General features: G+C 41.0%; 1 protein-coding gene across 6 annotated transcripts in view; it reads left to right on the top strand.

The window, feature by feature from the left end:
- The first annotated feature begins 2,701 nt into the window (after positions 1–2,701).
- shank2a (SH3 and multiple ankyrin repeat domains 2a) overlaps positions 2,702–23,281 on the top strand; it is a 93,890-nt gene continuing 73,310 nt past the window's right edge. For 5 of the 6 annotated variants that reach the window (XM_028955920.1, XM_028955925.1, XM_028955924.1 and 2 more), the window contains exon 1: positions 2,703–2,880. The gene's annotated coding sequence lies outside the window, so the exon portion shown is untranslated. Of the gene's footprint in view, positions 2,881–23,281 lie in introns of all 6 variants that reach the window. The other variant, XM_028955922.1, reaches the window with a different exon arrangement.

The following is a 23,281-nucleotide window of genomic DNA, read 5'->3' as shown; positions in this document are numbered from 1 at the left end:
ATGTCACCTCTCTATTCACCATCTGCCTCAGTGTTTTTCACTTCACCCAGCACCCATGGTCATAATGTTATGGCTAATCATTTTCATAATAAAATAATTGATGGTCATTTCCAACGTAGCACTGGCATCTGTGATGATTAAAAATATATTATGGCCAAAATGTGGTGTTGATTTTTTATAAAGATGAAAAATGCCCCCACAGTTCCGCCAGTCTATTTCATATGGATCCTCACACAGATTTGTCAATGTGTTTCAAACTGGGTTAGCTCTCGTATGGTCTATGAACTAAAGCATCACGTAATGTGCCCAAATGATCTGCCGCCAAGATGGCATACATTAAACTCCTATTTTTAGCAGGTATTCATAGAAATGCTGTTCTGACGTCATCCTTTACCAAGAAAAAAGTGGCGAATTTGGACAATAAACACTGAATTGAAGAAGGCCATATGTAAATCCAGGTAAAAGTAATAAAAGACACTTCTGAGGGTGATCATTACTGCGTACAAAACACATGAATTATGAATCTATGACCTTCTAAACAATGTGGCTGTCAGGCCCAGACGAAGCTACAGTAGAGCTTGTGTGGCTCAGATTTGGAATTGGCCATATGCAACTTCCTCTGCCCGGCGTCTACACACTCTACACCTAATGCATCTCTAGCCTTTCCACTGGGTTTCTTCCTTAAACCCAGTCAAATTGGAATACTTGCTTGATTTTATGATTTTCCGCTGTGAATGCGTATCAATATACAGATTTATTAAAAACTAAATAGTCTGTGTTTCCAACACTGAGTTGTGACTCTAGTTGTCACTGACAATAATCAAATTATACCCATTTTTATTTTTTTTTTACTTCTTTGTACATCAAACCTGTAACTGTATGCTACAATAATGTCCAGTTTGGTGAAGCATCCAAGAGCTTTCTAGTTGTTATGTCTCTATGTGTCTTTTATTTCACATTCAGCAAAAAAAAAAAACCCAAACAAAATCACTGTGTGGGAGGACTGGATGGCTCTATTTTCCCTGCGTGCGTCCCATTCAGAGTCTGGTAATCACCTTAAGTGCAGGATTTTCAGGGTGGGAACTTTTCTTCAACCTCTTGTGCATCACTCAACCCAGCGGATAAAACCCAAGCCCTGCTAGATTTTTACCGTTCCACGGGACAATTCCAGAAGAGTGTCCCCGCTCTTCCGAGCTCTCGTGTCCTTTACGGCAAAATCTGATGCCGCCTCCTGACCCTGTCTGATATGTGTGTGAAATGGAGAGCAGGGAGCAGCGTTACCTGGAGAGACACTTTTACCTGTTTCCTACCCAGCCAGGACGCTTTATCACTGAATTGCTTGAAAGGTTTTGTGTAGATGTTGTCGGCAAGAGGAAAGAAAAAGGGAAGATGTGGCCATTGTGTCTTTTCTTTTGTGGAACGCCCAGCGTGACGATCATCTATTATTCGGCCACGTCCCCTGTCCGTGACTCTCTCCTGCTGGGAAAATGCTGCTCTTTAACTGCTGCGGTGAATCATCGGGAGGGGACGGTGGCACACACCAGATCCAGTTTAGAAATGTTAGAAAATTAACCCGCGTTTGACTTTCCTGATGCTAATTGTTTATTTACATACTGAGCTCAGCGAAGTCAAACAGAGTTGATCTGAATTTCAAAAGTGCTGCAGAAGGAAATCTCAGCGCAGATTACAGGCGCAATTACAGCCTCCGTCAGAAGCCATGAATTCCCATGATGCACACAAACGCAAAACTCCAAGGGGGTCCTTCATTAGTGATGCTTTTACGAGACGCTCCCTCGCCGCCATCAACACGCTGATTAACTTGCCTTGGAGGGGACAATAAAAATGATGAACTGAAATGAATGAAAAGTGTAAGACAATTCTCCTTTTGAATTGTTAAGGTTCATTAGGGGGGAAAAAAGGAACTTTGATTAGCGATTGTCTCCACAAATGGCAGGCCCTGGTTCCACCTTGTTGTCATGGTGAACAGGACTCCCCTGTGCCCGCAGCCTGCTGTGCCCTCATGGCTGCAGGACTGCTGGCATTCACTGACCAAGCCTTTCCACTTCTGACATTTAGATGATGTCCACAAAGCAGCCTGGGCTGAGCTGTTTAGGACTGCTGCAATAAGAACAGAACATATTCTCAATGTTTTCAGAACAAACAAAACTAATCAGGAGTTTACAGCACAATACAAAGTATTATTGGTGTTATATTACATCTGTGAATGCAACATTATGAAGGAGCCCATCCTACTGCTGCCAGCTACTCAACGTCACGTGACCTGAAACAGAACACACAGCGCTTGTGTCTTAATTGGTTGGGGGTGTCGCAGTAACTCATTCCGGAGCCGAACATCAGTTGAACCTATAGGCCGGTTGCTATGGCGACCAACCTATAGACCATTCATTTTGCAGGAAACACCCCCTGTGTCTGCCGGAGGCGACTTCCGAGGAGATGAGAGATGAATACAACACTTGGTGAAGAGGAGTAATGAGAATAATATGTATGGCCTTAACTCTCACTAGCCAAGACGGTAGATTCAGGTAAGTAGCCCAGAAAGCACGTGGGCCCCAGGTGCGGCCCCAGGCTCCTCCCACTGGCTCCTCCCACCGGCTCCTCCCACTCGCGCAGGGTCCGGTAGTCAGGTGCGCGCCGGGCATTTCTCTCCTCCCGCGTCCCCAGCTCCGGAGCTTTCCTCTTCCTCCTCCTCCTCCTCCTCCTCCTCATCCTGCCGCCACCAGCAGCCTCTCTCTCTGCGAAGCGCCCCGGCGCGCCGCAAGTTGGCCGCTTCACCGTGACGAGGCTCGCCGGACTCCCGAACCTCCTCCCGGCGGAGCGGAAAGCTGAGAAAAGTGACAGGAAAAGGCAGCGGATTTGAAGGTAGACGCCGTTTTACCCCTTCCTGTGTGTGTGTGTGTGTGTGTTCTTCTCAGTTTTTAGTCCTCTCTCTCGCTGGCTGGGTCGCTTTCCACGGACAGGTGTCGTGCGACGCGCTGAAACGTAACACCAGCCTGGAGCAGGTTCTTCTGTTGCATCTCCACATCCAACATCTCCACCAACTTTGGCAGCAGGCCGCTCGCATGATATTCGTTCCTAATGTGGCTGTGAAAAAGCTCTTTATTCATTTAGTTTAGTTTTTTTTTTTTTTTTTAAATAATGCATTTATAGCTTTTCCACTTGTTGAGAGAACTTCCTGAAACCCAGTCGAGTCAACCTGGAATATTTTCTCGATTTCAATCCCCCCTGTGTGTGTGTTCTTACGAATTTCCACTGTGAATGGAAATAAATACAGATTTTTTTTAACAAAATAGTTTCCAACACTGAGTTGTGACTGTGCAGCTACAGGAGATGCTACATTAGGTAAAGTATATATTCATACATGCAAAGTGTTTACATGAGCAATAGGTGTCAAATTCTGCCTGTGTTTTTTCATACACTGACATCATAATAATACCCATTTTTAATTTATTTTTCTTATTTGATCTGTACATTAAACCTGTAACTGTATGCTGCAATAATGTCCAGTTTGGTGAAGCATACAAGAGCTTTCTGGTTGTTGTGTCTGTATGTGTCTGTAATTTCACGTTCAGATTGAGAAATTGCTGCAAAACCCCCCCGAGCAAAATCTATGCGATCATAATCAATAATTCTGAACTGTACAGGCGGAACGCTGGGTCTGTGTGGTTGGACTGGATGGCTCTATTTTCCATTCAGAGTCTGGTAATCACCTTCAGTGCAGGATTTTCAGGGTGTTTTTGCCAAAGTTGGGATCTTTTCTTCAACCTCTTGTGCATCTCTTAACCCATCGGATAAAACCCGAGCCCTGCTAGATTTTTACCGTTCCACGGGGCGACGTCATTCCAGAAGAGTGTCCCCGCTCTTCCGAGCTCTCGTGTCCTTTACGGCAAAATCTGATGTCGCCTCCTGACCCTGTCTGATATGTGTGTGAAATGGAGAGCAGGGAGCAGCGTTACCTGGAGAGACACTTTTACCTGTTTCCTACCCAGCCAGGACGCTTTATCACTGAATTGCTTGAAAGGTTTTGTGTAGATGTTGTCGGCAAGAGGAAAGAAAAAGGGAAGATGTGGCCATTGTGTCTTTTCTTTTGTGGAACGCCCAGCGTGACGATCATCTATTATTCGGCCACGGCCCCTGTTCGTGACTCTCTCCTGCTGGGAAAATGCTGCTCTTTAACTGCTGCGGTGAACCCCTGTGCGGACAGTGTCGTTATAATCATCAGGAGGGGATGGTGACACACGCCAGGTCCGTTATAGAAGTGTTGCCGCTTTTTAGAAAATTTGCTGCCTAACCCACATTTGCATTTGTTCGTTTATCTCGACCTCTTATCCAGAGTGACGTTTCTTCACTAATTACAGCTTCGGCGCCGCTGCAGTGGCATACTTTACTCACGTGGTGTTCCAACTTAGCAAATTGTGCTCTGACCACTAGACCACTTTTATCTTTTAACTGTAAATATGTATTAATAATGCAGTAATAACATGGAACATGGAACCTAATCGATGTGAATTGCTCCGTGTCTGTTGAAATTAAATAAGAAGGCATAAATAATTCAGGGACAACCTAATTCAGTACTCATGTCAGGTGTCACGTGAAACTGTATAAACCCCTTTTTCCATTGATAGGAATAATAACATAGGACTAATAAACCATCATGCTCCTGAAGTTCATTTTTCTTTATCCCAGCACACTTGTTATTGGCTCCTGTGCTCGGTTTAACACGTGTCACTGTCAAATTTACCCAGTTGAGCTCTTCTGGCCCCACCAGACATGTTTACTCCACGCGGTTAATGCATAAATAAAATTAAGCTACTTAATAATAAAGTTCTTCTGTCTACATGTTTAATACTTTACACTCTACACTTGTTACTCTGTACACAGTTTAACACTAATGGGGGGGGGGGGGGGGGTATACTCTGGTATACTCTGCCACCCCCCCCCCGTGAGGATTCCATCCTGGAGCTGGTGACCCTCCTTACCCGCTGCCACGTTCTCAGGACGGCTTTTTCATAGCCGTGTTGCGTCAGGATTGAAGTGGCTTGTGCTGTTATATTGCCCTGCACCGCGATGGCCCTGTTGCTGAGCCGTTGCAGGCAATGGCTGCTTTTTCTACTTTTACAAAGGCCGTTTTATTTATTCATGTGGAAATGACCTGCCTTTGTCTCTAACAGTGGCGGTGGTGTACCGAGTCTGACATTCATCCTCTGTTGCCGTCGCTGCCATTTGTTTTTTGGGAACGCTGCCTGTGTGTGCCACTTATTTGCCAAAAATCGAATTCACTTCTTCCACATCCCACTCTCTCTTTGTCACTATGTGGTGATATCAAACCTATTTCCAAAATATGCATGCTCAGTTATGTGAAATGTGTTTTTTTTTTTTAAGTGGAATTGCATTGCACTTATTCACACATTCACACATTCACAAATTTTTCCTGTTACTGTACTTAACCTGTAGACCAATCTCTGCTCACTAAATGGATCACATGCACATATGAGTAAATAGGACTGGACTGGCATGCATCACTTTTCACATATTTTGATTTAGACATGCATATTACTGTGCATATTAACCCCAATAAGAGAAAAATTCAAGCACCAAACATTGCGTTTAGTATATTTCATCTCAATTAAAATATAAAACTCATATGAGACTGCAGAAGCTGTCTGCATATGTCATTTTCCCATTCCGTTAAGGTGGAACATGTCTATTTACACATAAAAGAATAGAACAAGCATTGCATTTAGACATCTCCACATGTCTGACACACTTAAGAATAAATTGGAGAGCGGACTCTCGTGTAGGATCAAAGTGGATCTTGCTTCACTCCCACAAATGTTTGCCTTTTACGTTTTGACTCCAACACCAATGCTAAATCTGAGGCTTACACATGAGATTATTTGATTTATCATGCAGAGATGAGGACGGGCTGAGCGCTTAACAGCACTGACTGAATTATTTGGGATCGTTTTGCCGGTTGTGCTGGATGTCTTGTCTGCGGAGCTCCTATTGATGAACGGCTCAGTGCCAGCGGGCTTTTTATTTCCATGCTTTAATGTCAGGGATAATTTGAGTCGAGATGCCACACAGGCCTTTTATGATAATTGTAAGTGGAGCAAATGGGTGCAGTAACAAGTTACTCATTCATTTAGAGCAAATTATCAACCTGACAGAACAATGAGTCACGCTGCTCAGGTCTATGGGTTTTTCTCACGCCTTTTGTGCAATCGTACGTTTTGGTTAATCAATTTTATTGGCAAAATCTAGCCATGTAAAGCTTCAATGCATGTAAATTACTGCAAGTAAGCGTTCTTTTTTCCTCGACCACCACCTGTGCCTCTCCTGAAGCCCGATTCTGAAGTGTCTGTGGGTTCTGTGCGAGCGTGAAGCCCTTGGCTGGGTGTCTGGAGATACGCTCTGGGCGCTCTGCGTCTCACCTCCACCATCTGTGCGTTCTGCTTATCATCCTATCGGAGTGTCCTTACTCGGAAACACTTCACTTACAAATGCATATGGGTACACAGAGGAATCTGTGACACGAAAAAACAAAAAAAAACAAAAGCGGTTTGTGATTCTACTAAGCCAAGATTAATGATTAATTACTGAGAGTAAAGCAGGCTATGATATCTAATGTACACGCCGACGGCCTGTTGCTTCTCATTTCTTCTGACAGAAAGTAAAACAACGCCGAGCTCTTCAAAGGTGGAGCAAGCGCCAGCCATTCAAATACATTTATTCAAGTGCATCGGCAAAACAGTCCCACTGATTGAGCTTAAACAGCCAGAGACAACTGGCGCGACGCGTAAAATATTTCAAATTAATCATAGCGTAACGGTTTCATTCTGAGAGAGCTAATTATAACATACAGTAAAGCGGTTTCTGAATGGTAGGACGCCAACGTCCCGGCGTCTGCATCTCTTTTTTGGCTGATGTGCGGTTACTCTGACACCTCAAGAGGCATTCGGATTAATTTGCCTGTGAAAAGGCACATCCCGACTCGGCTAAAAATATAATTAGGCAAAGAATAACACTTCTGGCTAATTAGGTGTGTTAGCAATAATTATGAAGGTACCGCTCTCGGAGATGCCGGAGATCTTAATGTAATGCCGGAGCTCTGCAGGCTTGTTCTTAATTGCTTTACCTTGCTCCTTATTCAAAGGAGCGAGACTGGTGACGTCACACGGACTAGTTCTAAAAACGCACAGGATTTCCATGACCGTGAGTTTCAGAGGCGCATTGTTCGACAGTGACAATGGTACTTTGGGGTTTTACCAGTTATGGAGAGGTCTTTTGCTTGGGTGACCCAGCTGCGACTCTCGGCAGTGATGTGAAGAGCGGTTCTTTTCTCTTCAATAGATTGCACCAATTGGAGGAATCGACCACATTCTCTCACTGATTTCATGCTGTTTTGTGGTACCGCTGGACTGGATCCATGCTGCAGTATTGGAGAAAGTGAAGGCAGCACTATTAAAGTGCAGTTGTTTTCAAGTGCAAATCATAATTGGTAAATTAATGATTATTATTTTAAAAAATTGTTCTTCCACAATTACTTGTTATTTGTCCAGATTGTTGCGATGTGTGAAAATGTGACAGCGTGAGAAGTAAGTACAGATGAATGGAGTGGTCATGTGACTGAGGAGCACCCAATCAGTGCAGGAGACTCATCTGCCTACAAGTTTATTAATGTCCATCAGCAGTAAACATGTCTGGAGCTGGCCGTTATTGGATTGCCTTGGTTGGACTCATGGCAGACATGCCAATCTCTTTGGTGCCACTGCTGGCGGATTTGTGAGGGCCAGTCTCTAACCCCCTTATGGCCTTTCCACACAGCCACATTCGATGGGAGCGGCCTAAGACTAACCTTCAAGTCACTTGTAAAGTCCCTTGAAGTGCGCTTCAGGGACATCTGATTCATAATGAATAATTTTCTAATTTATATCAATACGAGCAGCATTTGTAAGTCTAATCTTCCTCTCTGTGGAATGAAGGCCTGGTGGTTCTTCCATGTTGCGACCTTCACAAACATCACAATACTTGCATTAATGTTACTTTTGATGTTTGCTCCTAATAAACCTTTGTTATGTACAGTACAGGCCAAAAGTTTGGACACACCTTCTCATTCAATGTGTTTTCTTTATTTTCATGACCATTTACGTTGGTAGATTTTCACTGGAGGCATCAAAAAACTTTGAATGAACTTATGTGGAGTTATGTACTTAACAAAAAAGGTGAAATAACTGAAAACATGTTTTATATTCTAGTTTCTTTTCTCTGATTACTGCTCTGCTCACTCTTGACATTCTCTCAATGAGCTTCAAGAGGTCGTCACCTGAAATGCTTTTCCAACAGTCTTGTAGGAGTTCCCTGAGGTGTTTAGCACTTGTTGGCCTCTTTGCCTTCACTCTGCGGTCCAGCTCACCCCAAACCATCTGGATTGGGTTCAGGTCCGGTGACTGTGGAGGCCAGGTCTCCACTTTTTGTTAAGTACATAACTCCACATGTGTTCATTCATAGTTTTGATGCCTTCAGTGAGAATCGACCAAATGTAAATGGTCATGAAAAAAACATTTAATGAGAAGGTGTGTCCCAACTTTTGGCCTGTACTGTATGTAATTCACATGGTCAATAAAATATATGTAACTTTATTCCAGTACTTGAATTTACTCCTTTAAACTTTAAAAATGATGATTGAATTTGAGTATGGATGATGTTGTATGCTAAGGGATCTTTGTTGCTGTAGTTTAAGCCCCTTGAAAGGGAAGGGTCTTGTTGCTGATTATGTGCCAGTTGCTGGTGTACTGGCCTTTTTATAGGCACTCTATGGGTGTTGACCTCAAAACTCAGACCCGGTTATATAAAGGCGTTGTCATGTGGTGGTTCCTTGATTGCTCTGAAATGCAGGATGATAAACAGCTATACTAATTTTACGCTCTTGCATAGGGCAGATGGTTGATTCAGGATATGGTCTTTCCTGTCTTGAACAGGAAATAAAACATGGTCTTCATTTAATAAGTATTAAATAAAGAGGGAGAAATCTGTATACGTCAAAGGCAGGTGATTCAAAAACTGAAATGCAAACACAAACCAGAAAGTCCAGTTGGAAATTAGGGAGGCGCTGACATGTCAATAGCAGCCATCTATATCCTCTACCTGACAACTTTAGTTGCTTTAATACAATATTTACATGGTGCCGATAGTTGTAACATTTAATGCAAATAGTAGCATAGCCCAGGACACACGCACCATTATGTCATCAGTAATAATAGAGTTATAATCACAGATCTAGTGAGTGACTACAAAATATAAAAATATCTAGTTGTTTTTTAAACCAATTAATTAGCATTTTATTAGTTCATTAGTTCAGTGAAGGTATTAAAACATGCATATTTTTCAAATTAATTTGAATAGGATTAAAAAACACATTGTAGCAGCCATGCAAGGGACAGCAGCCAGGCCACGGACATCATTCCAATTAAATAAAACTATGCTCTGAACTATTTCAAAATGTATTATTTAGTAATGCATAACACTTAAAATGGAAACATAGAATCAAATACCGAATGGCAGCGGAGAGAACGTGAGAGAGATCTCTCAGTCCATTTTTTCCCCAATTTTTCAGTCCATATAATTGTATTCTGTTCGGTAGTAATTATATATAATTTATATTTTGTTTCCATTGTATACTTGATGTTGATGATGATGAGAACCATTGCTGTTGCAATATACCATGTCAATAGTACAAGTACTACTGAACAGAACAACCATCAACCACTTTGTTACATTTCCATTGTTGCACAAGCTTAATTTCTCTCTCTGTCAGCATAGATGCTTCCCTTTTTTGCAGAGCACAATCTCTAACATAGTATTACAAGCTATGTTCCGATTACATAGTTAAAAAATTGCATGACTTTTTACCCTCAATTATGTCTTGCAGTTTTTTAATGTTGACGTTAAAAGTCTGCAAAATCACTGTTGTTATTAAATACGTCCTTATCTAGTTTCTTCAGGGTGTTTTCTTCCATTTAATGCTTACTTGGGCTTTTCAGAAATTTAATTGGGTTCGTATGTGTGATGGATTTCCTGAGAAAATGGTCTGCAAACAGCCATTTGAAGGAGAAATGGGACACAGCAATTGCTTTAATTCTAGGCTGGTCCCCATACAGCACCTTTATTCATGTGGCTGTCCAAAAAAAAAAATAGAAAATTTGATCATTACAATGTCAAATTAAAACCAAATAAAGGCCTTTCTAATGCACAACAGATTAACTCACCCACTTTCCTGATTAGGGCCACCAACTGACAATTGTTTATCTCTTTTCAGACTGTCCTTTGTGAGTCTGCATTGCAAAAGTTAGGGTGATGCACATAATTGAATTAATACAGATGCAAATAATTTTTCGCCATGGTATCATGCGAGTTTGGGTGATTTCTGAGCTACGTGTGAATATCGCGGACATCTGCACACCCAGAGCAAGTCTGGTCATGGCAGATTTCTGCCAGTCTGAAATATTTAATCAAAGCCCGTCTCTCACCACTCGACACCTCTTCCCTCAGGTGGACAATGTAGAACAAGATTTCAACTTTGTTCAACCTTTGCTTTATATACACACAATAAATGGAGAGTAACTACTGAAAATAATTAAAATAATAAATGGTTTTGGCATATACTTTAGAATACCCTTAATCAAAAGCTCCTTGTGTGGGTGTTTTTTTATACCTGTACTTTTCTCTCCATATGGCCTGTTAAGTGCATCGTCTTTTATGGCGGCTTTTACGCAGATGAGCGGTGGGCTTTGGGAAAAGATGAGACTGTTGAGTGAGGGAAAACACCGTGAACATTTCAGTAAAACACTCAAGTCAAACTGGTCAGGAAGCACTTCATTCATTATCCTTCAACGTTCTCCATCTCCATTCTCCCTTTTTGGATATGGAAGCACAGAGGTTTTTGGCACTTTTCCGTGGTTTTCTATGCACATTGCAAGGTCTGTCTTAGAGCCAATTAAGTGATCTGGTAAATAAGTGAAAACAAAAAACAAACAAACAATATAACATATACAATATAACATATACAAACATATACATAACAAAACACACACACACACACACACATATCTATCTATCTATCTATCTATCTATCTATCTATCTATCTATCTATCTATCTATCTATCTATCTATCTATCTATCTATCTATCTATATAGATAGATAGATAGATAGATAGAGAGAGCGAGAGAGGATGCTTCTAATTTTTCATGCAAATTTCAAATCTTAACATCAGCATTGTGAAATTATGTAAATAATTATGTAAATAATTTCACAAAACAATCTTTTGAGATTATGATTGGTGGGAGATGTTCTCTTTGTTTTAACTATGGGAAGTATTCGCTGTCACTCTCTTTTTTTCCCCTTTCTGCTCAGTTAAAATCCAGACACATACAAATTTGCTTTGCAGACGGATTTTAAAAAGCCCTTAAAGGGATTACAGAAACTATTATGGGAATTGTACCTCTTCCAGCCCCGCAGAAAAGTGTCAAGTAAAGTCTTTAGTTGGTTTCTTTGGTGCTCAAGACTTTCCGCAGCTGAAGACCGTGAACAGTAGCATCAGTATTTACTATTTCTATCCTGTTCATTTAAATTTTTTTGGCTTCCAAGTGTCTATCACGTCCACAGGTTTGAATATATTGATTACAATGCTAAAATTGTAATTCATCTGTGGTTTCAGCATCCAATTTTGTTCAGATTCTTAGATTATTTTTTGTGATGACCCTATTATGGGTGGTAGTAGCATAGTGGGTGACATCACTCGCCTATGAACCAGAAGACCCAGGTTCAAATTCCGCTTACCACCATTGTGTCCCTGAGCAAGACACTTAACCCTACGTTGCTCCAGGGGGACTGTCCCTGTAACTACTGATTGTAAGTCGCTCTGGATAAGGGCGTCTGATAAATGCCGTAAATGAAATATTAAATTTGCTCATCAAATTTAATCATGAGATTATTTTTGTTCGTACTTGGCATTTTATAAGCATTCAACACACTGCTGAGTGCCACAGTGCCACAAGTATCGTTTCTCCCATCACATGGACCCATGATCCTCCTGCCACAGTAGCTTCAATGGATTCTAACAGGATGATATCAGCATATTCGAGTCTATTTGTTGATTAAGTTATTAATCTGATTATTGTATGACTTGATCATCTAAAAACAGATATTACTAGTGGTGAAAAGTTGTGACACATCCACCCTGTGACACAGTTTACAGCAGACCAGTGTCAGTCTCGAGAAATGAATCCTTGTCACAGAAACCTCATCCTGACAGCTTTGCATGCTAAACAAACCCCGAGGACATGCCAGCGCTTTCGGTAGTTTGCAGGAAGTAGAGGCTAACAAGCCCCAGTCGCACCCAGCCCTTCGTACCCAGTCCACACTGCACGTGAGGGCTGCTCCATCAGGATGGTCTTATGCGAGGTGATCATTGGTCATGTGGAGCAAGCCAGATGTGCTAAAGTAGGCCATATGTGAATAAATGAGCGGCACATTAAATTTGAATGACACATCTTTGTGCTGATATCCTGCCTGTGGCGCCGCGCGCTGTTCATGCGTTCGTCTGGGTAAATACCTTCAAAATGCAGAATGGTGTGTTGCCATCTCGGTGACATCCCACAAGGACATGGGGTCACGACGGATTGGCACCTTGATGCTGACTATGCTGTGGATTCTCATTAGACAGCCCCGGCTTCATCTCCTTCATCCGCTTTCATCTTTGCCCAGCTTTTGAAAGTGGCACTTGAGAATACCCGACTCTGCGGAGAGAGTGGAAGGGTCCTGCGTTGCTGAAAAGCTGGAACGGGGCAATATGAATTAACGGCACCTAACAATGTTCTTCTCATACCGTGGAGCACTCGGGACTGGGAATTGATCCAACTGTATGCAGAACTTCAAAGCCAACGAAATCACAAAGTATGCACTTCAAGTCGCACTTATCAAACAATAATGGGTGCCATTCCGAATGTTAGTGATGGGATTCTGATGGAAAAAGAGAAATGCTTTCTGCATTATATTTGATATATTTTTACTTTATGCAGGAAGTCCCCAGTGAATGTTTAACCTGCCTACTATACACTTTTCCCTTATCCTCCCAGAAAGTCAATTGCCTGTTATGTCCAGCGTCAACAGTGTGTTATATTGTGTCCACTTGGCCAATTAAAAAGCCCTTGTATTGCAGGTTTATTTGCTGTGGGGAAGGGACTAATTGAACAAAAGCCGCTTGTCCCAGTTGGGCAAAAAATGGATGCGCGAGGCAGAGCTACCACTCTGGTCTCACTAAAGGCTTGTCGGCCCCCCCAGTTCTTCCATGAATTAGAAATGAACCTTAAACAGCTTTGAGCCGCAGGTCTGCTGCTAAGTTTCCAGGAATCAGCACCATGGACAGCTCCTACAATTTATTAATACATCAACAATATGCATTAATAATATTGAAAATACATGGAATGGGTGTCCAAATACAGTGTAAAATGTTAAGTGATTCACATGATTTTCTGATATTTTGCTCCACTGTCAGTCTGTACTTGGTTGTTTAAGCCTCCAGTGAGTAACATTGGCCAGTCTGTCCCTGGAATCTAACCATCCACATTTCAGTCCAACCTTCTGCGCCTCCAAACTGGAACATGGCAGCACTGGGATCACCTGAGCCTCATTAAGGGATGGGTGAAATGAAAACATTCTGCCATTTTGGCCAACATGCTGTAAAAAGAATGATATTTTCAGCCCAAGATAATCCACAACATTATGAAATGAGTGCTAGTGTGGTCGTGTGACCAGGAATCTCTAAATAATAAATATGGAACAAGTTTAATATGATTAATTATGTATTACTGCATGGGATGTATTCATGGAACTGGTGTAAAATGTTGCATATTCTGCAACACAGTTCAGTCTACTGGTTCAGCTGCTGTAAATCAATACATTGCTAATGGTAATGTTTCTGAAATTTATTTATTTTTCAGATATGGAAACTATGAAAGGTTTAGCATGTGTGTTTCTGTTGAGTGGCGTTTCGGCTCCTGAACAGAGGTAATACTCTACAAACACAGCATGTGTACTCAGGGTTTATTAATTTAGTTGAAAAGAACTGGTGGAGGCCCTTCGGTGAAGAATGATTGGTGATTATTGGCTTAACACAAGCCTCTCCTGAATGGATGCTGATTAATGTAAATGTTGAGATCCCTTCCCATAAACATTATGCCCCGCTGTCATCTGTCCCCATTCATCCACAGCCACGATATGCACAGAAGGGAAGCATCAGCTGCCCTACAATGCTGTTCAGCCAATGCCTGAGCCAATCAGAGAGACAGTTGAACTCAGGGGCATCCTGCCGGGTTGGAGGGTGTGGAAAGAGGCTGGTTCCGCATCTTCAGTTCATCAGAGGAAAACTGCTCTGAGAGGATTCACCCCCCGTAGTGGGTCGCCCCCTTGCTGGTTGTGGAGAGAGAATGGGAGAGCCTGTATCCTCAACTAATCAGGGAGCTGCTCAGAGAAGCACCACGGCACAATTCTCATCGTGATTTTTTTCAGCCATCAGCAGATTAGCGTACTTTAACTCGCTTCATACTTTTTGTCTGGAAACTTTTCTTGTTTGAGAACACAAACAAGATTGTTGTGTTGCTGATTGATGGTATTTTTGAAAAAATCTGATTTCTCCCCTTTGAGTGGCTGCCCCTCAGCAATCTACAACATGTAAATATGAAAGCTTTTTGTTTGGAGAATTTATTTGGAATAAACCCTTTTATTTATTCATTCAGAGCATTTATGTTAATAATTTATGATCTACTTATTGATCAAAAATGTATAACGGAGCACTTTGTTGAGATGTTCAAGTCACATGAAGACTTGTTTATTTATAGAGATTGTTGAAACAAGAGGAGTTGAACAATGCTCTCAACAATGAGAAAGATCATACATCACATAAATCAGAAATTAAGAGCAATTCAATAAAACAACTGTGAACTGTGAAACATTCAAGACAAAATTAAGTATAAATGTTTTGCACAAGAGTGGTATGTAAGATGTATCTTTTCACATATTTAGCATTTCTTGCTTAAATGTCAAAGCCATTAAGTCTCTACTGATGTCATGAGTGATGATACTGATGTCACTTCTGATGCATGAGAAGTGGTGTACACCCCATACAGAGGGGTTAAAGGGAATGAGTTGTGAACACCCAAAATATACCTTTTATCGGATTTGTGTTCATGATGGCTGAGAGTTTTGTACAGTTTTGTTTTGTCTTTTGTTGTGAATATTCCGATTTTCTTGAGTCCTCTGTGAGTCATGACATGATTTTGATTACATCCAAGGACATTTGACCCTTACATGCATTATTCTTAAGGACCAGCTTATGTTGATTAAGTAACATGGTATCAATGGTGATACAGGAACAGTTGTGAGCCCTTCACAACTGAGTCTGCATGTTTAAATGGAGGAAAGTTTGAGTAGGGAAGTTTTGTGTTCACAGGGGTATCACTGCATCTCCTTGTCAAAAAGCAAATGATTAGGTACTAGGATAGAAGGAGACTTGTCATGATTGGAGCACTTGAAATTTGACAAAATGTGTATCCTGAAGAATGACAGAGAAAATTTCATTAAAAGATCTTTTCCCATCTTTCTAAATAAACAGCCAAACTTTCTTCAGCAATATTGTTTTGTTGACTCATTCTAAGACTTTTCAATTAGACAGTTTCATTTGCCATTAAAATGCAGTCATTTTTGTATTCATATCCTTGGAGATTACTGTGTTATTGCATTCAGTGCGGTATTATATGATGCAATATCTTTCAGATTATATTATGACAGCGTTAATATTGTGCCTGGATCTTTAAGTCATTATAATCCAACCTTCAGCCTGGAAACTGCATGTTATCCACAAGTCCTGCAAGTGTGGTGGCTGATATCCATTCAGTCCATCAGACTGATACTCCTGTGCATGTCTGCAAACCCCTCTACCCACTGTATGCTTCATCATCTCTGTCTACTGTGAGTTTGTCAGTTGTTACTATGGCCCATTTCAGACAAAATTTGTTCAGATGTGCGAGTGAAAGACTTTTTAGGGTTCATTGTAATTAAAAAAAAAATTGTGCTCTTTTATAACAACCCAGTAACACCAATATGAGTGGATGCCTCTGCTGCTGGGGGTCTGACAGCTAAGGTATGCTCTTAAAATGTCTCAAATGCTCATTAACACCCGCCATTTCAGACCCTATAGGGACATCCACAGCCACCACCCTCTCCGTCTCTGGTTGCTTGGCAATCAGAGAGCTTGAGAATGTCAGTGAGGAACCTATAACCCCTATCAAAGCTGTGGGCAGCTAGGTGGCTGGGGCTGGCGACACATTCACCTTGCACAAGAGGAGGGAACACAAACACAGAAACACTCACACACACTTTTTCGTCCAGAGCGTTCTCCTTAAAAAAAAAAAGATATCCTGAACAATTCCATGGAGTGCTCTCCATGCTTTGTGTTTGAAATCAGTTACTGGCAATTGAAGGTCCTGTTGTCTCAGGGCTGACATTTTGACACTCGTTCAGGGTGGAGAAAAAGAGATCAAGTTCAAGTGAGCTTTATTGTCATCTACGTACAGGTTAGACAATACATGTACTGAAATGGAGTGTTTCTTCAGGACCAGGTGCAAGTAACCTTTAAACATAATTACAAACTGACATTAAGTGCACACATGTGACAGAGACAAACTAGGCTATGTACAGTGCAATTATGAGACATAAGCAGTGCAAACGAAATCTTGTAGACAACATAGAAGACCAACATCGCTAAACTATTGAAATGGATACTGAAGGCGCCAAGTAAAAGTAGTTCAAGTACCGCTGCGTTAAATGGAACAGTGCAGTAATATTACAATATTCTAAACATAGAAGAGGTAGAGAAAAGTCCCTGAGTGTTCAGGTGTTCGATGGCCTGTGGAAGGAAGCTGTTGCACAGTCTGGCAGTGATTGTTTTTTTGTCTGATTGATTAAACATTTGTCACATCATCATATTCTACAGGCGTATTTGTGCTAGTAATGAAGCGGCATAAAAAAAAAATTGTTCTTTGCATAGAGACAATTTGTCACTTTATCACTTTATCACATTGTCACTTTAATTTCACAAGCAACACACTAGCCTTGTTTTTTACACATAGCATAAAAATAAAAATGATATATGCAGTGTTATATTCATTTCAAATGTCAAAATTATTTGCATTGCTTTCTCTTTCCTGTAAACCAGGTCTAAATGGCTTATTGAGTTTTAAAGGTTCCAGACTCCTGGACTAGAATAAGGCATGTGAATGTAGCTTGTACTTTAAATGTCAATTATTTTCGTCTTACCATATGAATCGCTACCTCTGTCTCACAATTGAAGCAATAGACAAAATATTAATATGGCAAAATATGGCATGTATCAACTGATTTTATAATATATACATATATATATACATATAATATATACATACATACATACATACATAATATATACATATTAAAAAAGCCATTAGAATTATTTTTTTAAAATGCTCAATGATTTTTAACACATAGATGCACAAAAATTTCAAGATGAACAAGCATTGTGTGCTGTCAAAGTGTTGCCAGATTGGGTGGTCTGTTACTGGAGAAATAGTTTGGTACAGCAAGATTGTTTTGGCAGATTTTAGACTGGGGATTAAAAAATCATATCTCTGGCAACACCGTGGTGAAGATTTTTTGTGCCATTTTCTATCCTGCAATTCATAACAGTGCTGATAAGGTCATTCATCACACCCTTTTGGCATGAGACTGCTTCACATTTGAAATGAAACAGTGGCATCACCTATTACAGGTACATCAAGTAAATGACTTCAGCAGGCAAATGAGTCAAGATGAAACAGTGGCATATCAGGACAGTTTTGCTTTCATTCTAACCAGACTGGGCAGTTTGTTTTCAGGCAGAAGACACATCTCTTTTTAGATTGAGCTACATTCTTCATGAATAAAGATAATTCTAAAAAAAAAGATAAAGACAAAAAAACTGACGTATTTACTGTCTACTAGGCAACCTTGTCAATTCTTGTCCTGACAGCTCTGTGTTTCCCTTTGTCATTGCATCTCTCTGCTTTGCTATAGAACGATATGAACATCTTGCTTCGACAGGATGTGTGCTTTGGGGAATTGATCGAAGGCCATTACAGTCCTTAATAGCAAGCAATAGAGACACCACAATGAAGTGAACTTCTGAAGGACTTCAGATCGTCATCGTTAATCCTTGCTCCTTTGTTTTCCTTATTTTCAAGTACTTCATTAAAGGCCAAGATTGACTTTTTCAGGTAAATATTACAGCCCTCAGCCTTAAGAGTTCATTTAAGGTTCACATGTCACATGTTTTTGTGTTGCACAAAATGCCGCTGGAAGGAAACTGTGGAATGCAGCAAAGGGTATTTATTAATCTCAGCATGGAGGAGTCATATTTACCAGGGACAGAACTCAGCACACCACTCATTATATTCCAGCGAGCGTGAACATCAAATTTCATTGGAGACATTTTGTCCATCTGCCACTTTTTACAGCACATTAGATAAGTCAAACTCAGCAGAGTTTTAAATTTTCACACATGGCCGCAGCTGCGTTTTTGAGATAGGTGGACGGCATGTTCATGTGGACTCACTTTCCTCCCAGCCGATGCACTATATTTTTTATTGGAAAGTATTGGAAAGCATGCCTTTCCACACATGTACTCTAATAATGTGGAGGTGACCCACCCTTTATAGCTATATACTTTAATACAATTTTTTATATGAATTTTGACTGTTCTTTCAGAAGAACATTTGTGTGGTTGGGCACTGATGTTGTCACTCATCCACATGTCTATGGACCTTGCTTTGTGTGCTGGGGTGCAGGGGGTGCAGTTGTCTCTGCATTAATGTTCGTAGTGCTTGCTTTGTGTTCGTGGAAGTAATTGAAATGCCTGAACTCAATCTTTTGTCGGAGCGTCCCAATACTTTTGGCGGTCTGGTGTTCAGGTTCAAGTTCAAGTGAACTGACCCCTGCGAATTCTCCACATCTCGACATTAATTTCTGGTAGGGGGGCAGGCGAACCGCCAAGGTGCCACTGATTTTCCCCTGAGCAGAGTACCTTCCCCACACAAAAGCCCACTGCATTTTCTTTAAATGTTCATTATGGAGGGAAGAGAGACTCAGCAGTCTCAGCTGTCCTCACTATCCACTGTAGGGTCTTGTGGTTCAAAGTGATGCATCTGGTCAGAAAGCTCTCAGTAGTTCCTTTATAGAAGGTGGTGAGGATGGGTGATGGGAGACGGGTTTTCTCCAAAGCAGGTTAAGACTCTGCTGGGCTTCCTTGCCTGTTGAGCTGCCCAGGAGAGGTTCTTATCTAGCTGAGCATTGAGGAACTTTGACAATCTCCACACAAGATCCATCAATGATCAGTGTCTATTTGCTACTATTCATTTTTACATTTTACGATATAATTTATATATTTACAATAATAAAATATTTAGATAAATAACATATTTAGCTAGTAGGGATGTAGTGATTACTGAACTTTTCTTATGCTGCTCCAAATGCAGGTCTATTGTGTAATATACAGCTATTGTGTATATTCAGAAGATATTGGAATCTGCAGGCAATAATGTTAAATGTTTACCTGACCTTATGTATGATACCCTGAATTAAAGACATTTGATACCCTGCTTTAAATAGATTTGACAAACCCATACTCGTTCATGCTGTCCTGTTGGCTGAGACTCCATGTTGCCAGATTGGGTGTTTTTGATTTTGTTATTATGGGGATAAAAAACAAGAATTTCTCACTGCCTAGTGGCAGTAGTGGCCTAGCGGGTAAGGAAGTGGACCTGTAATCATAAGGTTGCTGGTTCGAATCCCAAGCTGCCAGTGTTGCCCACTGCTCACCAAGGGTGATAGCAGAGGACACATTTCGTTGCGCTGCAGTGTATCACAATGACAATCACTTTACTTTAACTCATTGAAATAAGCTGCATTTTGCATTTTTCAGTTGTAAGTGAGATTTGGAAGATTTTAAAGTTTTTTTAATGGAATAAATAATTTGTACATTTCTGAATGTTGTATTCGACTTCAGACATGAGGTTTTGTTGATAACAACTGAAAGAACTCTTCTGTTCTACACTTTTTAATGAGAGGGACTGCAGTGCACTTCCTCTACCTTGGATTCTGTCATTTGTTTTGAGGGATGGGCTGAATTTTAAACAGAACATTTAGAGATAAGATGAAAACGGCATTGGTTTTCCTGACGTGGGCAAATCTCCTTGTTAGTTGATTGCCCCTCAACGTACCAATTTAAAGTTAATTTGGGTGATTTTAGCTATGTTTACTTTGTTGCACCCATACAGTACCATAATACGAAAAAGGCCTCATTATAAAAACAGTTTAGTTTATCTTTTTGTGTGAGTAAGTTGAGCTGGACTGCTTGCTCACCTCACCTGCCTGTCGACAGATATCTCTGTGCCTTTGTCCTCATCGCTATGTGTGCATGGACGTAACAGGAACCCTAAACTCTGACCCTCCTTTGACCCTAGCATTCGTCACTGCTGGTAGGCATCAGCCAGATGAAATCTCAGGTGCTAGAACTGCTGTTGTTATGTTAGAAGAATGCCACTTTGAGTGAGGTAAAGTCTGAGCCCTGACCTACATTCCTACTGTTGCATGGCACTATCATGGCTTCTATGGCATCTTGTTCTATGGCATCGGTGAGCTCTTGTGAATTAATTCACTGGATGCAAAAAAAAGTGAATGCAGACTGTGTTTGGTTACCTAATTTACCTGATCAGATTTACCAGACTGTCTCAAACGCAACATAAGATCCTACTTACAGACAATTCCGAAACCCTGGGGCAGTACATTCTGCCCCAGAGAGAGCAAGGATGTAGAATAAATGCTATTATTGTATCATGCTCATATACAAAATCAATCAAGTAAAAGACTAATTAAATTGGGCAGTGTAAGAATGGGGCAAGAAATGAGAGAGTTCACGTAAAGCAACAACATAAAATGATGAAATTGTAAGAAGTGGCCCTTGAAAGAAATCTTATCCCGGTGCTTTATGGTCCAAATCAAACCAGACACTGAAAACTGAATTTCACTTTGTCACATGCACCCCTTTCGAACACACACAAACACACAAACACACACGGACATTGGGGTTTGGCGGGTCCTATTGTGCAAAATCTGAGCAGCATCTTCTTTGGCAGGGAGCTCCCATTCAATCCCACCGTCTGCTTATGTGCCAGCCAAGCCGCCGGACGATTCGCACAGTTAATCACAGTTTTCATGAATATGAAATTTATGAGACAATTTCTGGGCTCAGTGGAGTGGCTGTCAGGGCGAACAGCATGAACAGGTACTCTCATTTCAGAGCAACTGATTATAGCGGCTGGAAGTGGCTTATTTACAGAATTATTTTCCCTTGACCCCCGAGTAAAATGAGAGGAACGGATTATCTGTGATTAACATCCAAATTAGTCTCTTAATGAAATGAATTTAAAATGATTTTTTTATGCAAATTTTAAATCGTGTGCTTAATTCATTTGTATGTTAATAATTCATATAATTTAAAATAATTATATAAATAATTCATATAAGTCCATTGTCAGGGATATGGGGATTTAAGCAGACTGCATTGTTTTGAATGAAGTTCATAGGAAATACCCCGAACGTGATTTATACACAGTCCACCGCAGTCTCTGCATGAATATGTTCAGCCTTTTTGCTCATGGCTTTGTGTAAGTTGCAGTAATTAATTTGCATTTGTGTGACAACTCCCCACAACCCCCACAGTGTGTCTCATAAAATTTCCATCCCCCCGGTTACCATGTCAACCTGTTTATTATTAAAATGGTAAATCTCTGTTTGTGCCATGTGCAGAATTGGATTCTGGGTTTTGCAGCATTGTTACAGTACATGCACACCATGATCTTTTTGATTGCGACCTGATCAAGTCATTTACATTTACATTTACAGCATTTATCAGCCTCCCTTATCCAGAGCGACTTACAATCAGTAGTTACAGGACAGTCCCCCTGGAGACACTCAGGGTTAAGTGTTTTGCTCAGGGACACAATGGTAGCAAGTGGGATTTGAACCTGGGTCTTCTGGTTCATAGGCGAGTGTGTTACCCACTAGGCTACTACCAACCCAAGTCATTTAAAAAACACCAAAATTATCAAAGGAAGAAATCCAAACAGATTTGATCTTGTGTCAGAGACATCTTCGTATCTTTAGGAGTTATTTTCTGAAATTAGCATGTAAGCCAGCCAGCAGAAGCTCGCGCTATCGTTTGATACCACTGACATCAATCTGGTAGTGAGCTACTGCATGTCGAGAAGGGGGGTGTCCAATTATTCCCTTGTTTGTTATTACAGACGTGGGCGGCTTTCTAGTGCAATTTTTCACATTGCACACATTGCAACTTTTAGTGGAATGTGGAAATTCATGTTTTTTCATCATCAACATATTGAGCCAATTTGTTCACTCAAAAATGTGAAGATGGAGAGATATGGTACAGAAAACTATGGCATGAACGTCTATGCTGTTCCTCTACCCCTCATCCCATGAATAATGAGCTGGAATGTGGTTGCATTATGGGTTCAAAACTCTCACTCCCTCAGGAAAACATAGCTATTTATTTCCTACCCGTCAGCAAAGTGGCGTCACGCTGGAATTGCATTGCGGTGGTGGTGTTCCTTGGCATGTTAGTATCGGTTCTTTAGCTATAGAAAAGCCCCCATAGATTCAAACCCAGTGTGTGCCTACAGAACTTTCAGTCCAACTGTAATCGTAATGACGGCATCAACATAGAGAGAAAAAATAAGACAAAACATCACTGTGGGGCTGTGGTGGCCAAGCAGGCAAGGAATTAGCCACTGAGGTCCCCTTGAGCAAGTTACCATTCCCACAAGCTCCACCCCAGAGTTACCTTTCATGGCTGTCCCCTGGTCACCAAGGGTGGTGGGTTAAATGCAGAGGACACATTTTGTGTGCTGTGTGCCACAATGACAAAAACAATCATTTTTACTAAAACCCTGCATTTAGCGTGGTGTTTACTCGGTTAAATTCCCAGACAGTGTCAAGTCCACTTTATCACACAGTCACCCTGTCAAGCACAGACAGTGCTTCTGTTTATTCTCTCCGAGGCACTGCATCAAGACGACCTGCAGACTCCAGCAAAGATACCACCATATGAATCCTAGTCC

This window comes from Denticeps clupeoides, chromosome 16 (genome assembly GCF_900700375.1).
Source record: "Denticeps clupeoides chromosome 16, fDenClu1.1, whole genome shotgun sequence".
Taxonomy (NCBI): Eukaryota; Metazoa; Chordata; class Actinopteri; order Clupeiformes; family Denticipitidae; genus Denticeps; species Denticeps clupeoides.
This window is presented reverse-complemented; position numbering and strand designations above follow the sequence as displayed.